The sequence below is a fragment of the Sus scrofa genome, chromosome 11 (assembly GCF_054392235.1).
Source record: "Sus scrofa isolate SSC_HxYL_T2T_F1_AM1 chromosome 11, Sscrofa_HxYL_maternal_Yorkshire_Landrace_v2.0, whole genome shotgun sequence".
Lineage (NCBI taxonomy): Eukaryota > Metazoa > Chordata > Mammalia > Artiodactyla > Suidae > Sus > Sus scrofa.
In genome coordinates, this window is record NC_139393.1 from 23,831,058 (window position 1) to 23,847,336 (window position 16,279).

General features: G+C 47.4%; 1 protein-coding gene across 20 annotated transcripts in view; it reads left to right on the plus strand.

The window, feature by feature from the left end:
- ENOX1 (ecto-NOX disulfide-thiol exchanger 1) overlaps positions 1-16,279 on the plus strand; it is a 658,487-nt gene that overhangs the window by 134,760 nt on the left and 507,448 nt on the right. For all 20 annotated transcript variants that reach the window (XR_014819514.1, XR_014819513.1, XR_014819515.1 and 17 more), the window contains exon 2: positions 5,738-5,803. The gene's annotated coding sequence lies outside the window, so the exon portion shown is untranslated. The remainder of the gene's footprint in view (positions 1-5,737; positions 5,804-16,279) is intronic.

The following is a 16,279-nucleotide window of genomic DNA, read 5'->3' on the forward strand; positions in this document are numbered from 1 at the left end:
TCCATCTGTGTTGCTGCAAACAGCATTGTTTCATTCTTTTTTATGACTGAGTAATATTCCATTGTGTGTATGTACCACAGCTTCTTGATCCGCTCCTCTGTCAATGAACATTTAGGTTGCTTCCATGTCTTGGCTCTTACAATTAGTGCTGCAGTGAACATTGGGGTTCATGTATCTTTTCAAATTACGGTTTTCTCTGAATAGATGCCTAGGAGTGGGATTGCTGGATCGTATGGTAGTTCTATTTTTAGTTTTTGAGGAACCTCCATACTGTTCTCCATAGTGATTGTAGCAATTTACATTCCCACCAACAGTGTAGGAGGGTTCCCTCTTCTCCACACCCTCCCCAGCACTTATTGTTTGTAGACTTTGTGATGATGGCCATTCTGACTGGTATAAGGTGTTACCTCAGTGTGGCTTTGATTTGCATTTTACTAGAAATTAGTGATGCTGAGCATCTTTTTACATGTTTTTTTGGCTATCTGTATGTCTCCTTTAGAGAAATGTCTGTTTAGATCTTCTGCCCACTTTTTGATTGGGTTGTTTATTTTTTTGACATTGAGCTACATGAGTTGTTTGTATGTTTTGGAGATTAATCCCTTGTCAGTTGCTTCATCTGCAAAAATTTTCTCTCATTCTGTGGGTTGTCTTTGCGTTTTGTTTATGGTTTCCTTTGCTGTGCAAAAGCTTTTAAGTTTAATTAGGTCCCATTTGTTTATTTTTGTTTTTATTTTCATTACTCTAGGAGGTGGATCTGAAAAGATATTGCTGCCGTTTATGTCAGAAAGTGTTGAACATGAAGAAAGTGCATGCTGATTTGGGGAACACTGTTGATTATATGTAATGAAATATGTTTTTAACATTTTTAAGAGATTCAGAGCCAGATATAACCAATTACACGGCCGGCTAGGCCAGCTGTGCTCTCATTCTTGGTTGGTTGGTATGGAGTGACGTGTGTATCTGTTTTGGGGAACTGCTAACCTAGTCCCTGAATTCCCATGTGAATCTAGAGAGGTGGGACCTCTTGGGGTTCTGCTTAGGCCTAGCTTCACCCCCTGTGTCTCCTCTTCTCCTTTTACAAGATAGGATTGCAATCCCTTTCCGGGTCTGCAGAGTGAATCCATTCTGGAGCCTTCTTGCTGGCCTAGGAAATCTGGGAGAGCCACGATCAGGTCCTTACTTTGTAGTGCGACTCAGAAATTGTTGAGACGTGTAAAGGTGTGATGAAACCATCGGTACCAATAGGGTCTGGACAGAAATATCATGGAAACAAATGGAAGGACCGACGGATTCATCCCAGGCTACTGTACGTTTTGGAGAACTTTTGGCTCTTCTCCAGAGTTTTCGTTTGCTCATTTGCTGTGAGAATGTTAGTGGCCACATCTGGCCACTCAGCGTCCCTGCCCAATCAGCCCCCTTTCCCTTTCTCCTTCTTGGAAGTGAGTTACACCCCAAAGCCTATGTGGACTTCGTAGTTGGGGGCCAATGCCAAAAGCCTGGGGGAAATTTTCAAAGTGCGTGTGCGTGCCATAGTATTTCCCTCCAGCTGCTTACTTCCACGGAGTCTTCCGCTTCTAGTGATGCATCAGGTGTCTCTTTGATTCCTGAACTCATCCATTCATCATCTATTCGGAGGGCGTATCCAACCTGCCAGGGGCACCCCCTCCATCTGGGTGCTGGGATGAAATGGGGAGCAAACCAAGGTTCGTCTACGGAGTTTTGCTGAGAGTTCACAGGGGTTGAAAAGAAGCGTGAACCACCTAAAGCAAAACCCACTTGCTCTTCTGTGACTTGAAGCATCTGTCTGAGACTGCCGCCTCACCGTCTACTCTGTCGAGTTCTCCGTGAGCGCATTTCCTGTGGGAAGTGGTACCAAGCCTTTTCTACCTTACAATAATCTTCCTGTGTTGATTAAGCTGTAACTTGGAAGGCTTCCTGGTGGGGCATTAAATGAGCCTTTTTGTGTGCTGCCTTGTGTCTTTGTCAGGAAGCACTCTGGTAACGCCTGCCTGTGGCGCTCACCGGCCCTGGGCTGGTCACGGGGCATATTTTGATCCTTTTAGGAGGGGCTAGGGGGTCGGCACCAAAAGGGGTGAGAACAGCACTGAGGAAAGGGGCAGATGCATGGTAGGTTGGAGGGAGTGTCCTTAGGAATAACCAGAGATAGAGTGAAACCCTTTTGTTTGCCTGGTGTATTTTCCATCTCTGTATCCTTTGCGCACAGCAGCTGCATATTCTAGAGTTATTCTACATTTTGAAAACTGCTAAGAAAATGCTAGCTTACTCCTTTTTTTTTTAACCTTCTCCACTGTTGGCCTGGCATCAGGTTGGGAGAATCTTCAGACTCCAAGTATGATGATGGAGCAGCAGCGGAGTCCAGCGATGTTCCTCTCATTTCTAAGCTCTGTGCCTGGAAGGTCTGGCTACACACTGAGAGCAGAGATTCCCCTCGAGGAAAGGAGAGGCGCAGATGAGGGCAAAGGAGTGTGGGCACCTTAGCGAAGTAAAGGGAAGAGAGATCAGGGCGGGGAAAGGTCGGAAGATGCTCTGTTATCCTCACTCCTCTTCTTCATCTCCTTCTCATAGCAGGAGGGGGATGAGAAGGTAGGTGGATCAAAAGGGAGAAGAGGAGTTCCCGCTGTGGCTCTGTGGTAATGAACCGGACTAGTATCCCTGAGGATGCAGGTTGGATCCCTGGCCTCTCTCAGTGGGTTAAAGATCCAGCGTTGCCGTGAGCTGTGGTGTAGGTTGCAGATGTGCCTCGGATCCCGCGTGGCTGTGGCTGTGCTGTAGGCTGGCAGCTGCAGCTCCAGTGCCACCCCTCACCTGGGAACCTCCATATGCCACAAATGAGGCCCTAAGAAAAAAAAAAAAAGAGGGAGAAGAAGATAGTTGGAGGGTACTTGGAGAAGGTAAGGGAGAAGGAGAATGAGTCAGAGAAGTCACCAGAGGAGGCGAGGGGGAAGGAGACAGGATAAAGATGATTTAAGTGCGGGGACAGGCACCGGGCACACGGTAGTCTCACTGCAAGCCTTCCTTTGCCCAGGGGTGCGCCTGCCACATAGCCAGTGTCCTTCTCCGAAGACGGTGCCCTGACTTTTGTATTAACTTTAACACGATTCTCTTTATGGCCACTGTTATCGCTGGTCACAGTTGCACTGACACTCCTGTGTGATCAGAGAGCAGCTGTGGAAACCCAGTTCTCTTGTCCCTGTCCCCTGGCCGGGTTCAGCAGACATCCGAGTCAGTGCTGCTTGCTTGTGATGTCTGCCATTCCTCTTTGTCCACACGTGGGGGAGTTGAAAGAGAAAAAAAAAAAGTGCTCCTAAGAGCTGCCGCATTTAGAGCTCAGGTGTACAAATATTCAAAGCAGTAGGGAAGGAAAAACCTATAAAATCACCATCCAGGAGTTCCGGTCGTGGCTCAGTGGTTAACAAATCCGACTAGGAACCATGAGGTTGCAGCTTCGATCCCTGGCCTCGCTCAGTGGGTTAAGGATCCAGCACTACTGTGAGCTGAGGTATAGGTCGCAGATGTGGCTCAGATCTGGAGTTGCTGTGGCTGTGATGTAGGCTGGCGTCTACCGCTCCGATTCGACCCCTAGCCTGGGCATCTCCATATGTCGTGGTGCGGCCCTAGAAAAGACAAAAAAAAAAAAAAAAAATTGCAATTCAGTATTTTTTTCTAAGGAAGGTGATGCCTGTCTGGGTGCTTGCCCTAACCCAGCACTGCACTCGTAGCGCCTATACATGGGCTGCTTCCGAAGACATCTTTTCTCTTCTTTTTTCAAAACTCATCTTGGAAGCCTTTGGAAGGTTCCAGGCCTGGGTCAAGTGCTTTTTAAGTGTGCACTCCTGCCCTCCCTCCTCTGCATCCTGGCCTCATTCGCTGCCCTCCTGCCATTCATGCTCCCACTTCTGTTGTCATTTCTGTCCTTGCACTAGACTTTGGGCTCTTTGCCCAGTGTTGGTTATTACGGAGCATCGAAACAGATGTTTCCTAACTGCTGATGGACTGAATTGATGGCCATGGTGCTGGTCTCTTGAGCGTACAACAAATTTCTTCTAGAATCAGCTATGCTTTTAGGGGTCGGTTAACAAACAGCTCGTCTACATATTCTGGAAAAGAAAAGTTGACTTAGCCAGCAGTGAGGGATTTCTGGGCAGGGTGGTAGCTTCCCAGATTCATGCAACTGTAATAAAGGGCTTTTGAGTCCATTAACTGCTGGACACCAGAGGATGGTCTTGACGTTTCAGGCAACCTATTTCTTGTGATTATAGAAATTGCAGGTCAGATGCATTAGGCTCTTCAAAACCATGCCTCCGACTTACTTCACTTAGTAGAAGAGTCTCTAGTTCTATCCAAAGTAAGTCAGAAAGAGAAAGCCAAATACCATATGATATCACTTAGTTCTGGAATCTAACATATGGCACAAATGAACCTTTGCACAGAAAAGAAACTCAAGGCCTTGGAGAAGGGACTTGTGGCTGCCAAGGGGGAGGGGGAGGGAGGGGGCTGGACTGGGAGTTTGGGGTTAATAGATGCGAACTGTTGCATTTGGAGCAGATAAGCAATGTATAGCACATGGAACTATATCCAGTCACTCGTGATGGAACATGACGGAGGATAATGGGAGAAAAAGAATGTGTATATATGTATGACTGGGACACTGGGCTGTACCGTAGAAATTGACAGAACACTGTAAGCCGACTATACAGGAAAAAATAGAAATCATTAAAAAATATGCTTCTCAGACATGAACATGCCTAGGACTCACCTGAGGATCATGTTAAAATGCAGATTTGGTTTCAGGAGGTTTTAGCATTTCAGGCTCCCTGGCGGCGCTCATGTTGCTCGGTCCATAGACCTGCCTCGAGTGACAAGATTTTAAAATACCGTCTCATAAATAAAGTTGGAATTTCTTCTATAAAAATACCTAGATGCATTTTTATAGTTTTCAGAACAGACCTCCGAAGAGAAAACTTGTAGGTACCTAACTCTTAATTCAACTTGGAAAGGGGCGAGAAGTCTTTCCCACACTTGAAGAGAGTGACCTTACACTGGGCACGCGCCCCTCCAAAATGCACTTGCAGGATACTCTAGGTTGTACTGCCCTTAATTAATCTGTAATTTTATTTATTTAGGCTTTTCCAGATTTGGGTGGCCCTGGCCCTGATCTCGCTGCTTTAGCAACAGGGACTACTTTTTAAAAATTATTCATTCATTCATTCATCCATTCATTTGGAGGGCTGCACCTGTGGCATATGGAAGTTCCTGGGCCAGGGGTGGAATCAGAGCTGACTTACTGGCCTATGTCACAGCCTCGGCAATGCAGGACCCGAGCTGCATCGGTGACCTACACTGCAGCTCATGGCAATGGCAATCCTTAACCCCCTGAGCGAGGCCAGGGGTGGAAACCACATCCGTGTGGATACTAGTCAGGTTCTTAACCTACTGAGCCACCATGGAAACTCCCAACAGAGACTACTTTTAAATCAGACATATTCTTTGGAAGATTGACAGCTCAAGGGCTGTGTTGAGGATGAGACCTTCACATTTATTGGTCGAGACCACGCAGAGACGTCCTCCAAGGAGAGTCCATTAGAATGGCTGGAAGGGGCAGTGTTCAGCTCCAACTTTGTAAAGCAAAACCTCGCATCTGCTTGCACAGGCTCCAACAGCGCTCTGCGTGTGATGCTGGCAGTGTTCTCTCTGACAGGTGGTTTTTATTTTACAGGTGCTTTGCAGCCGGCATGACGTCATCCTTATAATCCGCGGAGGAGAGAGCGCTCGCCATGCTCAGGTAAAGGGATCGTGGGTGCAGCAGATGGCGAGCATGACTCATGGCAGGTTGCTCGTCCCTGTGTGAGAAGAGACGCATCTAAATTATACATGTGACGTCATCCTCTTGTGTGTGTTTTCCTCACTTATAACTGGGGCCCAGAGGGCCAGTCGGGGGGTGGGTGGTCTCAGGGAACAGATGCGCATTTGAGGAGCATCTGTAGGGTGCTGAGAACCCTGCCTCCATAGAGAACCAGCGAGGAGACAGGACTGGTCCGCTGAAGTCTTTGTCCATCTTCCACAGAGCTGACATGGAATTATTGCTATTGTCCATCTTTGTTACTTATCAGAAGGCTTTTATCTCTTCCGCATTGATGAAAACAGGGGAATACAGAAGACTCTTCTAATGAAAGTCTTATCTCTGTCCCCTCATCGAGAGTCACCCTTCTAAAGACTCTTTGCATTTTCCTTTTAAATAAATGTATGTCCCACAATTTTGATTTGCCCAAATAGGTCGCCAAGATTAATTTTCCATTAACCTTTATGGCTTCTGTGTCTTCTTTTTTTTTTTTTTTTTTTTTTTTGCCTTTTCTAGGGCTGCTCCCGCGGCATATGGAGGTTCCCAGGCGAGGGGTCCAATCGGAGCTGTGGCTGCTGGCCTACACCACAGCCACAGCAACATGGGATCCGAGCTGGGTCTTCCACCTACACCACAGCTCTCGGCAACGCCAGCTCCTTAACCCACTGAGCAAGGCCAGGGATCGAACCCACAACCTCATGGTTCCTAGTTGGCTTCGCTAACCACTAAACCATGACGGGAACTCCTTCTGTTTCTTTCTAATCATCTTTTTTAGAGGATTTATCAGTCCCTGTCAGGTCAGCTCCATCTTTCTCTTTGCTGGCCTTTGTGCAACTGACATAGCTGGTGGTGATCTCTGGTCCGGTGATGGAACATGGCCCCATTAACTGAGTCAGACCATCTGTCGATAGACCCCCCATGAGGAGTTCTGTCGACTCGGCAGTTTTGTCATTGGCCTCTCTCTTTTTTCATGACCCAATCTGTATCAGTTTTCTCTGGCAGCTGTAACAAAGTAGCACAAAACTGGGTGACTTAAACAGCAGACACTTGTCATCTCACGGTTCTGGAGACTAGAACTCCGAAATCAAGGTGACAGCAGGCTTGGTTCCTTCTAAGAGCTGTGTGGGTGACATGGTCCATGCCTGTCTCTAAGCTTCTGGAAGCCTTGGGTGTTCCTTGGCCCATGGATGGCCATCTTCTTCCCATGTCTTCACATTGTCTATTTATTTATTTATTTATACTTTCTAGAGCCACACCCATGGCATATGGAGGTTCCCAGGCTAGGGGTCCAATGGGAGCTGCAGCTGCCACCCTACACCACCGCCATAGCAACACAGAATCCAAGCCACATCCGTGACCTACACTGCAGCTTACGGCAGTGCTGGATACTGAACCCACTGAGCAAGGCCAGGGATCAAACCCACATCCCCATGGATACTAATCGGGTTTGTTACCCCTGAGCCGCAACGGGAACTCCAAATGTCCTCCCTTTTAATGACACCTCTCATATTGGATTAGAGGCTACTTTAATGCCTTAATCATAACTGGGCCATCTGCCGAGGCGAGACTCTGCTTCTAATGAGGCCACACGTATATGTATGAGAGATTCAGACTTCTGCATTTTTCTGGAGTACGCAATCCAGCCCATAATACCCTCGAGGGGAAGGGGACTTAATTCGTCTTGATTTGCCCCAAAGAAACTAGCACAGTGCTTGTCACTTAACATTGGTGGAATGAGTGACTGGCAAAGCCACTGCTAACCCTGGTCCCATTCAACTGGCAAAAGCAAAGAGCCATCCGGAGAGGTGGGCAGGAATTCTCCCGGCCCTTGTCCCCTTGTCTTCCTTTCAGGATAGTCCCTGTTCGGCAGCCTCCTCAGTGGGATAAGAGTCTTCCTTTAAAAGTAATAACGAGTAGACGTTTTCTGCAGTGCAGCCCTCTGCGTGAGCCAGGCTCTCTGTCTCTGCTGGCATCGCAGGCGGCATGGCCAATTTAGATGCCGCCTCGATCAGGACATGGAGATATCTTTCCAGCTAATTCAATACCATTTAAATCATACTTAGCCGGGCTATTCTTCCTTTCCAGCTGCATCACGTTGCACTTATTAAATTTAACGTTCTGTTCCAGAGCACTCGTTGCTAAACGCTGTCCTGAAACAGATCTGCCCCCATTGTGTCTTCTCTCTTCTCTGTGCTGCTTTGGCTCCACATTATTAGAAGGGGGTCTTTTGCATGTTTAGATTTGAGTATTGAGAACACGTGAGGATGCTGGTCTCCAGGTAGCACTTACATGAGCCATTCTTCAGAGATGTTCATTTAGAAAACCCTGATTTCTGGCAAGGGTAGAGCTTTCTGTTGGCTGTGACTTCCAGGAAAGAATTACCTTTCTCTCTCCAAAGGAAGTCTCCTGCTGAGAGTCACCAAAGGCCAGTGGGGAGGAGTCCTGCTGGGGTGAAGCAGGCAGAAAACCCAAAGAGGAGTTCCTGTTGTGTGGCTCAGTGGTAACAAACCCAACTAGGATCCATGAGGATACCGGTTCGATCCCTGACCCAGCTCAATGGGTTAAGGATCCGGCGTTGCCAGGAGCTGGGGTGTAGGTCACAGATGCATCTTGGATCTGGCGTGGCTGTGACTGTGGCCGATGGCTGTAGCTCTGATTGGACCCCTAGCCTGGGAACTTCCCTATGCCTCAGGTGCGGCCCTTAAAAAAAAAAAAAACGGAGGGAATGCCTGTCGTGGTGCAGTGGTTGACGAATCTGACTAGGAACCATGAGGTTGCGGGTTCGGTCCTTGCCCTTGCTCAGTGGGTTGGCGATCTGGCCTTGCCGTGAGCTGTGGTGTAGGTTGCAGACGCGGCTTGGATCCAGCATTGCTGTGGCTCTGGCGTAGGCCAGTGGCTACAGCTCCGATTGGACCCCTAGCCTGGGAACCTCCATATGCCGAGAGAGCGGCCCAAGAAATGGCAAAAAGACAAAAAAAAAAAAAAGAAAAAAAGAAAAAGAAAAAGAAAATGGACCCAAAGAGAACAAACTGTAATTCATAGATTCATATTTTAACTGACCCATGTGCAAACATTTTTTGTGACAGTCTGATATTATCTTAATTCACAGTATAATTGATTTAAAGGTCTTACCCTCCCCACCCCCGCTCCCCCAGGGTAGCATTGCAGGAAGGCAGGCTAACATCTTGATACCCACTGTGGCACAGATCCTGGCCTCGCTGAGGCTGCCCAACAGGCGGGCTGGAATAATTTTCTTCCAGGCTTCCCAACCCCAAAGAAGCTTTCGTGTTCCTGGGGCTGGGGCTGCAGGCTGTCCCATGGCCAAGGGATAGCCTTGGCCTAGACAGCACTGGATTTATAAGATGACAACAGGCAGTGGGAAATGAAAATGAAGATAAAAATTCATCTTCACATTTTTCACGCTGACATTAGTCCTGAGAAAGTTGGTAAATCACATGACCAATATTTACGGGGTGGAGGATGCATGCGGGCACGGGTCCACCAAGGGCTGTCACTTGTGGTTGTGTAACTTCATCCTGGTGCCTCTGCTGCTCACCTTTTTTTTTTCCTTTTACTGAAATTCTTCCTACCCTCTATTAGAAGCCTTCTATAACTTACCATGTGAACCCCTTGTTTGGTTTCCATGGGGTCTAAGTTAAAGGTCTAAGTTAAAGTAAAAGATTTTGATCACACAATGGCCAAGTCAGAGTGATGGTAGAGGAGCTCTTTGATAATTACCGTAGAAGTCTCTGCTGCAATGATAACATTGTAACAAAAATCTAACAAATCTTTTATTTTTTGTTTCAATTTGCCTTTTGTTTTGATTTTTAGAGCCACATCCGGGGGCATATGGAAGTTCCCAGGCTAAGGGTTGAATCGGAGCTGCAGCTGCCAGCCTACAGCACAGCCACAGCAATGCCAGATCCAAGCCACATCTGTGACCTACACCACAGCTCGCAGCAATGCCAGATCCTTAACCTACTGAGCAAGGCCAGGGATCGAACCTGCATCCTCATGGAACCTAGTCAAGTTCTCAACCTGCTGACCCACCATGGAAACTCCCCTTTCAATTTGCTTTATTTCTATGTTTTAAACATATAGGAAATCATATTATTATAAGTAAAACCTGGCTCTTTCATTGTATTAATGTGTCTCAATTTATATAAGAATTACTAACAAATCGTATTTTAATAACGAGGATGTGTCTGTCTAACACTTCTCTACTATTAAAAAGAAATAAATTGGAAATAAAACCTCAAGTGCCTTGAAAACTAAAAAGTAATTTATTGTTGCCAAGTCTTTTTCCCCACTTCCATTTTGCTCTCTCCAATTTCACTAATTTAAGATATCTGAAAATAAGCGTTTCATGGAATTGATAATAATATGCATATTCATTGTTGAATTCTGATTTTTAAAAAAGGGAAAATGATTTTAGTTAGCAGTTAATGTGATAGCTTTTTCTTAAGAACTCTGAAATGAGAGGGTTTTTTTTTTTTTTTTTTTTTTTTTTTTTCTTTTTTAGGGCTACACCTACGGCATATGGAAGTTCCCAGGCTAGGGGTGAATCCAAGCTCCAGCCGCCAGCCTACGCCACAGCCACAGCAGTGCAGGATCTGAGTCACATTTGTGACCTGCACCGCAGCTCATGGCAACACCAGATCCCTGACCCACTGAGTGAGGCCAGGCATCAAATCTGCATCCTCATGGATACTAGTCGGATTCGTTTCCACTGTGCCACAACAGGAACTCCCAGAGTGTGTTTATGATACGTGAGAAATACTTTAAGTAAAGAAACTATAATTTGGGGAGTTTCCATCGTGGCTCAGCGGTTAACGAACTCAAGTGGTATTCATGAGGACGCAGGTTCGATCCCTGGCCTTGCTCAGTGGATTAAGGATCTGGCATTGCTATGAGCTGTGGTGTAGGTCACAGACTCAGCTCAGATCCCGCGTTGCTGTGCCCAGGGCCTAGGCAGGCAGCTGTAGCTCAGATTCAACCCCTAGCCTGGGAACTTCCATGTGCCCCTGGTGCAGCCCTCAAAAGACAAAAATAAATAAATAAACTATTTTTGGGGAGTTCTCTGGTGGCCTAGAGGTTAAGGATCCAGCATTGTCATTTCTGTGGCTCAGTTTTGATCTCTGCTTGGACTGGGAACTTCTGCATGCCACAGGTATGGCCAACAGCTCAAGAAAAAATAAAAATAAAAAGGTGATTCTTTGAGTTAAGATTCTATCAGACTTTCTCCGAACATGTATGCATGTGGTGAAGTTAAAATATGAATTGTGTTTTTTGTTCTCTCTGGGTTCTTTTTCTGCCTCTGTCTCCTGATGCTTCCTTTTTTTCTTGTTTCTTTTAAATCGATACGTTTATATTCAGTGCTTCTAAGCTGCTAATAGAAAAGTCAGCAAGGAGAGCAGTAGGCCCCTGGCAGGGAACTCAGAGGCTTGGCATCTCCTCCAGCTCTCCCTGCACCTCGGCATTTAGCTGTCGCTGGACTCAGTCGTGTGTTCCAGGATCGTTTCCCACTTGAACTTCCCTCTTCCCTTTTCACCCATGCCCGTCCTTTTCCAGGCCTGCCTTTCTTTTTCTCTTTTGTTTGTTCCTAGGACCATTCAGTTTGTATATTTCAGTTTGTTCTTTTCATTCATCAGGCATCATGCTTCTCACAGGGGCCAAAGGACATTGCGGTCTGGATGGGAGACGCAGACACTGGTGCTCGGAAGGCGCCCTATGCTAGTGGGCTCCTTACACACGGGGGAGAAGAAGAGCGAAGTCGACCTGGGGCGGGGGGGGGGGGGGGCGCGTGCGGTTTGGAAATGCCTTGCAGAGAAGGTGGCATCTGAGTGGGGATTCGAAGGAGGAGCATGTGGCCAGGTGGGCTGGCGTGATGGAGAGAGAAGATTCTCAAGGAGGCAGCGCTGGCAGCTTAGCAGGGAGGCGCGCGGGCAGCGCATTGCTGTTTGTGGGGTGTGGCTGGACAGTGACCTGGAAACAAGGGTGTGGGGTGGCTGAGGCTCTGTGGCAAGGCAGGCTCGGCATCCTGAAGGCCCCCTTACCTCCTGCTAAGTCTTGTTTCCATCGCCAACTGCACTTACCTGGGGTTCATCCTGCGCAGTGCAGTGGGGCTGCGGGTGTTAACATGCCAAACTCCTCCCGGCCTCACTGCGTCTAACTCTATCTAGACCCTTGTGATGTACCATGATGGAGGATAATGTGAGAAAAATAATAGGTATGTATACATATAAATACAAGAATATATATTTATATGGATTCCTTTCTTTCTGTCTTTGCTTTCTAGGGCTGCACCCGCAGCATACGGAGGTTCCCAGGCTAGGGGTCTAATAGGAGCGACAGCTGCCGGCCTACACCACCACCACAGCAACATCCCATCTGAGCCACGTCTGCGACCTACACCACAGCACTTGGCAACAATGGATCCTTAACCCACTGAGCGAGGCCAGGAATCAAACCTGCAACCTCATGGTTCCTAATTTGATTCGTTTCTGCTGTGCCACAACAGGAACTCTGTATTTATACATATATGACTGGGTCACTTTGCTGTACAGCAGAAATTGACAGAACAATGTCAATCAACTATAATAGAAAAAAAAATCTAAAAAGAAACAAAACCAAAAAAAGGAAGTCAGGCCTTCCTACCCCGCTTGCGATGGGTGAGTCATCTGTGCAGGCGAGCTAGATGCACCTGCTTAGCTTCTCACACACAGCTCGGCCCTCCCCCCATCCAGCTCCTGTCTTCAGCGTCCTCGCATCCTTCAGGACGGCACTCAAATTCATCTCCTCGTGAGACTCTTACTTAGTAACTCACCACTTTTGAACTCCAGGGGTGAACGTTCAATGGGCTCTTCACATGACAGTTGTCACAGGCGTCTTTTATTTTATTTTTTGTTGTTGTTGTTGTTGTTGTTGTTGTTATTGTTGCTATTTCTTGGGCCGCTCCCGTGGCATATGGAGGTTCCCAGGCTAGGGGTCCAATCGGAGCTGTAGCCACCGGCCTACGCCAGAGCCACAGCAACGTGGGATCCGAGCCGCGTCTGCAACCTACACCACAGCTCGCGGCAACGCCGGATGGTTAACCCACTGAGCAAGGGCAGGGACCGAACCCGCAACCTCATGGTTCCTAGTCGGATTCGTTAACCACTGCACCACGACGGGAACTCCCACAGGCGTCTTTTATATCACAAGTTGGGTCTGTAACACTCTCAGAAGGGCTGGCAGGTATTGAAGGGAAGGGCTCTGTACCTGCCCTGTGTCTCCTTTATGCCCCAAATGCCGCTTCTTGCATATAGTAGACACTGCAGTGATGTCTAGGAAAAGAATGGAGGGAAACCAGAGTTCCTTTAATTTGTCAGGCTATTCCTGAGATGGAATTGGAGGGATTGATGACTTGTCATATGGAAGAGGCAGTGGTTAGTGTAATGCAAGAAACGCCCAGATGACCGTCTTTTTTTTTTTCCTCTTTAGGGCTGCACCTTAGCATGTGAGAGTTCCCAGGCTGCAGGTGGAATTCGAGCTGCAGCTTCCGGCTTATGCCACAGCCACAGCCACGTGGAATCCAAGCCATGTCTGCGACCTACACCACAGCTCACAGCAACACTGAATCCCCCACCCACTGAGCAAGGCCAGGGATCGAACCCGCATCCTGATGGATACTAGTCGGATTCCACTCTGTGAGCCTCAATGGGATCTCCCCAGATGACAGTCTTGCCAGGCAGAAAAATTGTTGGTGAAGGGAGAAGGATTACATTAAACAAACAGCAGCAGGAATATGGGAGTTCCCTTGTGGCACAGGGTTAAGGATCTGGTGTTGTCGCTGCTGTGGCACAGGTTTGATCGCCTGGCCTGGGAGCTTCCACCTGCTTTGGGTCCAGCAAAAAAGAGGTCCACTTTGAAACCTAGTTAAACCTCCCTGAGGCCACGACAGAAAGAAGACACTCAGAAAGCCATTAAGCCATATGCGACCCATCTTGACAGTGAGTGACAAATGACATAACAGGTAAAAGCCCCCAGATTGCATTAAGAAGCTCTGCATCTTTCTAGGAGATGGCCTCTGGAAGACTTGATTCAATTTAAGACTTCTCCGTTGCAGATCTGGAGACAATCACAAATTCAGAAATACATTTATGAGAGTCTGCTGCCACTGAGCTCAAAAGACTGTAATCCTATTACTTGTGATTTTGAACCGGGTAAACACGAATAACTGAAAGGAGATATCGATTAAAAGGAGGAATATGAACAGGAATAATGGAATTAAAGTAATTGAGGCGATAGTGGGCCTAATGGACCTTGTTCCCTTAATGCCTCTCTCCTGCTCGTCGCATGGAGTTGGTCCTAAAGTCGATTGGACTCTGCGCAGAGAGAGAAGACCATGATGGAAGAATTAGTATTGCTAGCTATAAAAAAAAAAAATCAATCTGTTGTTCTTACAGAAGAGCATCAATCAGACTGTGAAATCAATTAGCTGGCATGTTTTACATTCGGCTTCTAAGGTAATGAGACGAAGCGGCGAGCCCAGCCTGGCAGCCTTGCATGTAGTAGATCCTCAGGAAACGGTTCTTGATGAAAAGCCAAAGGTGACCGTGGATTTAGTTGGAAAACAACTTCAGGGAGGTCCCTGGTGGCTGGGCAGGTTAAGGATTCAGCATGGTCATTGCAGCGGCCGGGTTGGATCCCTGGCCCGGGGACTTGCACACGCTCTAAGTCCTTTAACTGCGCAAGTAGCACATGACTTGGTACTAATTTGGCTCCACCCCTTCTTGACCGGCTGTGCTGGTAGCGCTGTAAATGGAGGTGACTCAGTTTCACTCATCTCTGCAGTGAGTCCTTTCACAGGTTACTGCCCAGCAGCCTAGGCCAGCTTCTCGTGACCCTGGTTCTCAGCAGGACTTAGGGTCTGAATGGTCTCCTATGACTAGGTTTTGGGAGAGCACTGGTTTCTCCTATGACTAGGTTTCTGGAGAGCACTGGCAGGTGCCTTTTTTTTTTTTTTTTTTTTTGTCTTTTAGGCTTTTCTAGGGCCACTTCCTGAGGCATATGGAGGTTCCCAAGCTAGGGGTCCAATTGGAGATGTAGCCACCGGCCTACGCCACAGCCACAGCAACATGGGATCCGAGCTGCATCTGCGACCTACACCACAGCTCATAACCCGCTGAGCAAGGCCAGGGATTGAACCTGCGTCCTCGTGGATACTAGTCAGATTTGTTTCCGCTGAGCCATGACAGGAACACGGAAATGCAGGATTCTCAACCCACTGAGTTGAGACCAGCGATCGAACTGCATCCTCACGGATATTAGTCTGGTTCTTAACCTGCTGAGCCACAGTGGGAACTCTACTTTTTTTGAACTATCCCTTTGATGACATTACTCCCTCTTCAGAAAACTTCAGCGCCCACCCCTTGTCTCTTAAGTTGCAGGCTCATGGCACTTTAGCGTCCCTCTCCCACGTGTGGCTCAGAATAGCTTCTGCACTGAGACCCCTCCCATGGCCCATGGCCCATCCCCCCATTCCCACTTCACTGCACCAGCACCAGCACCAGCAGCTACCCCAGTGGGCAAAGCAGTTTGGTCTCTTCATGCTGTCATCTCATTTGCAAACAGGCACGATGCTCTCCTTGGAATTCTTCTCATATCTGTATCCATCCAATTAGAGCCAGTCTGCCCCAGGCCATAGTGACATCCCTTAAAACTGTGCCTTCTCCAAAACCACAGTGGAAGACATTTATGTTAGTGAGATAAACAGTGTTGGGGGCTAGAGCGAGGGTCACAGGTGCATAGAAACCCAGTTTTTGGACCAGCAGTTATTTCAGTGATAATGGTGTTTTCAGTCTCCCTGGGAGGGTAACTTCAAACCTGAACATCACTGGAAAAATAATTTCACTGGATCTCGTTGCACAAGTTTGCAGTGAACTACACTGGGAGTTTAAAATGGTTCCATTTGGTGAAAAACAGCATAGACAGCTGTATTTCAAATAGAAGAGCATTTTTTTTTCCTGCTAGAAGCCTTAGTCTGCATTAAAGGAATCTTATTTCTCAATCGATCACTTTATATCTAACACACATTATGCAGACTCTGCAGAAGAAATGTCTGTAGCGTTTATCCTTCAGAAGTGAGTTTAAGTCCTTTTTCCTCCATGGAGTTTGGCTCTTACCAGCCACTCTTCTATCCGGTGGTTTTTTCCTTCAGATACCTTTTTTTTTTTTTTTTTTGTATTTTCTAGGGCCACACCTACAGCATATGGAGGTTCCCAGGCTAGTGGTCGAGTCAGAGCTGCAGCCACCAGCCTACACCACAGCCACAGCAACACAGGATCTGAGCCGTGTCTGTGACCTACACCACAGCTCAGGCAATGCCAGATCCTTAACCCACTGATTGAAGCCAGGGATCGGACCCGCAACTTCATG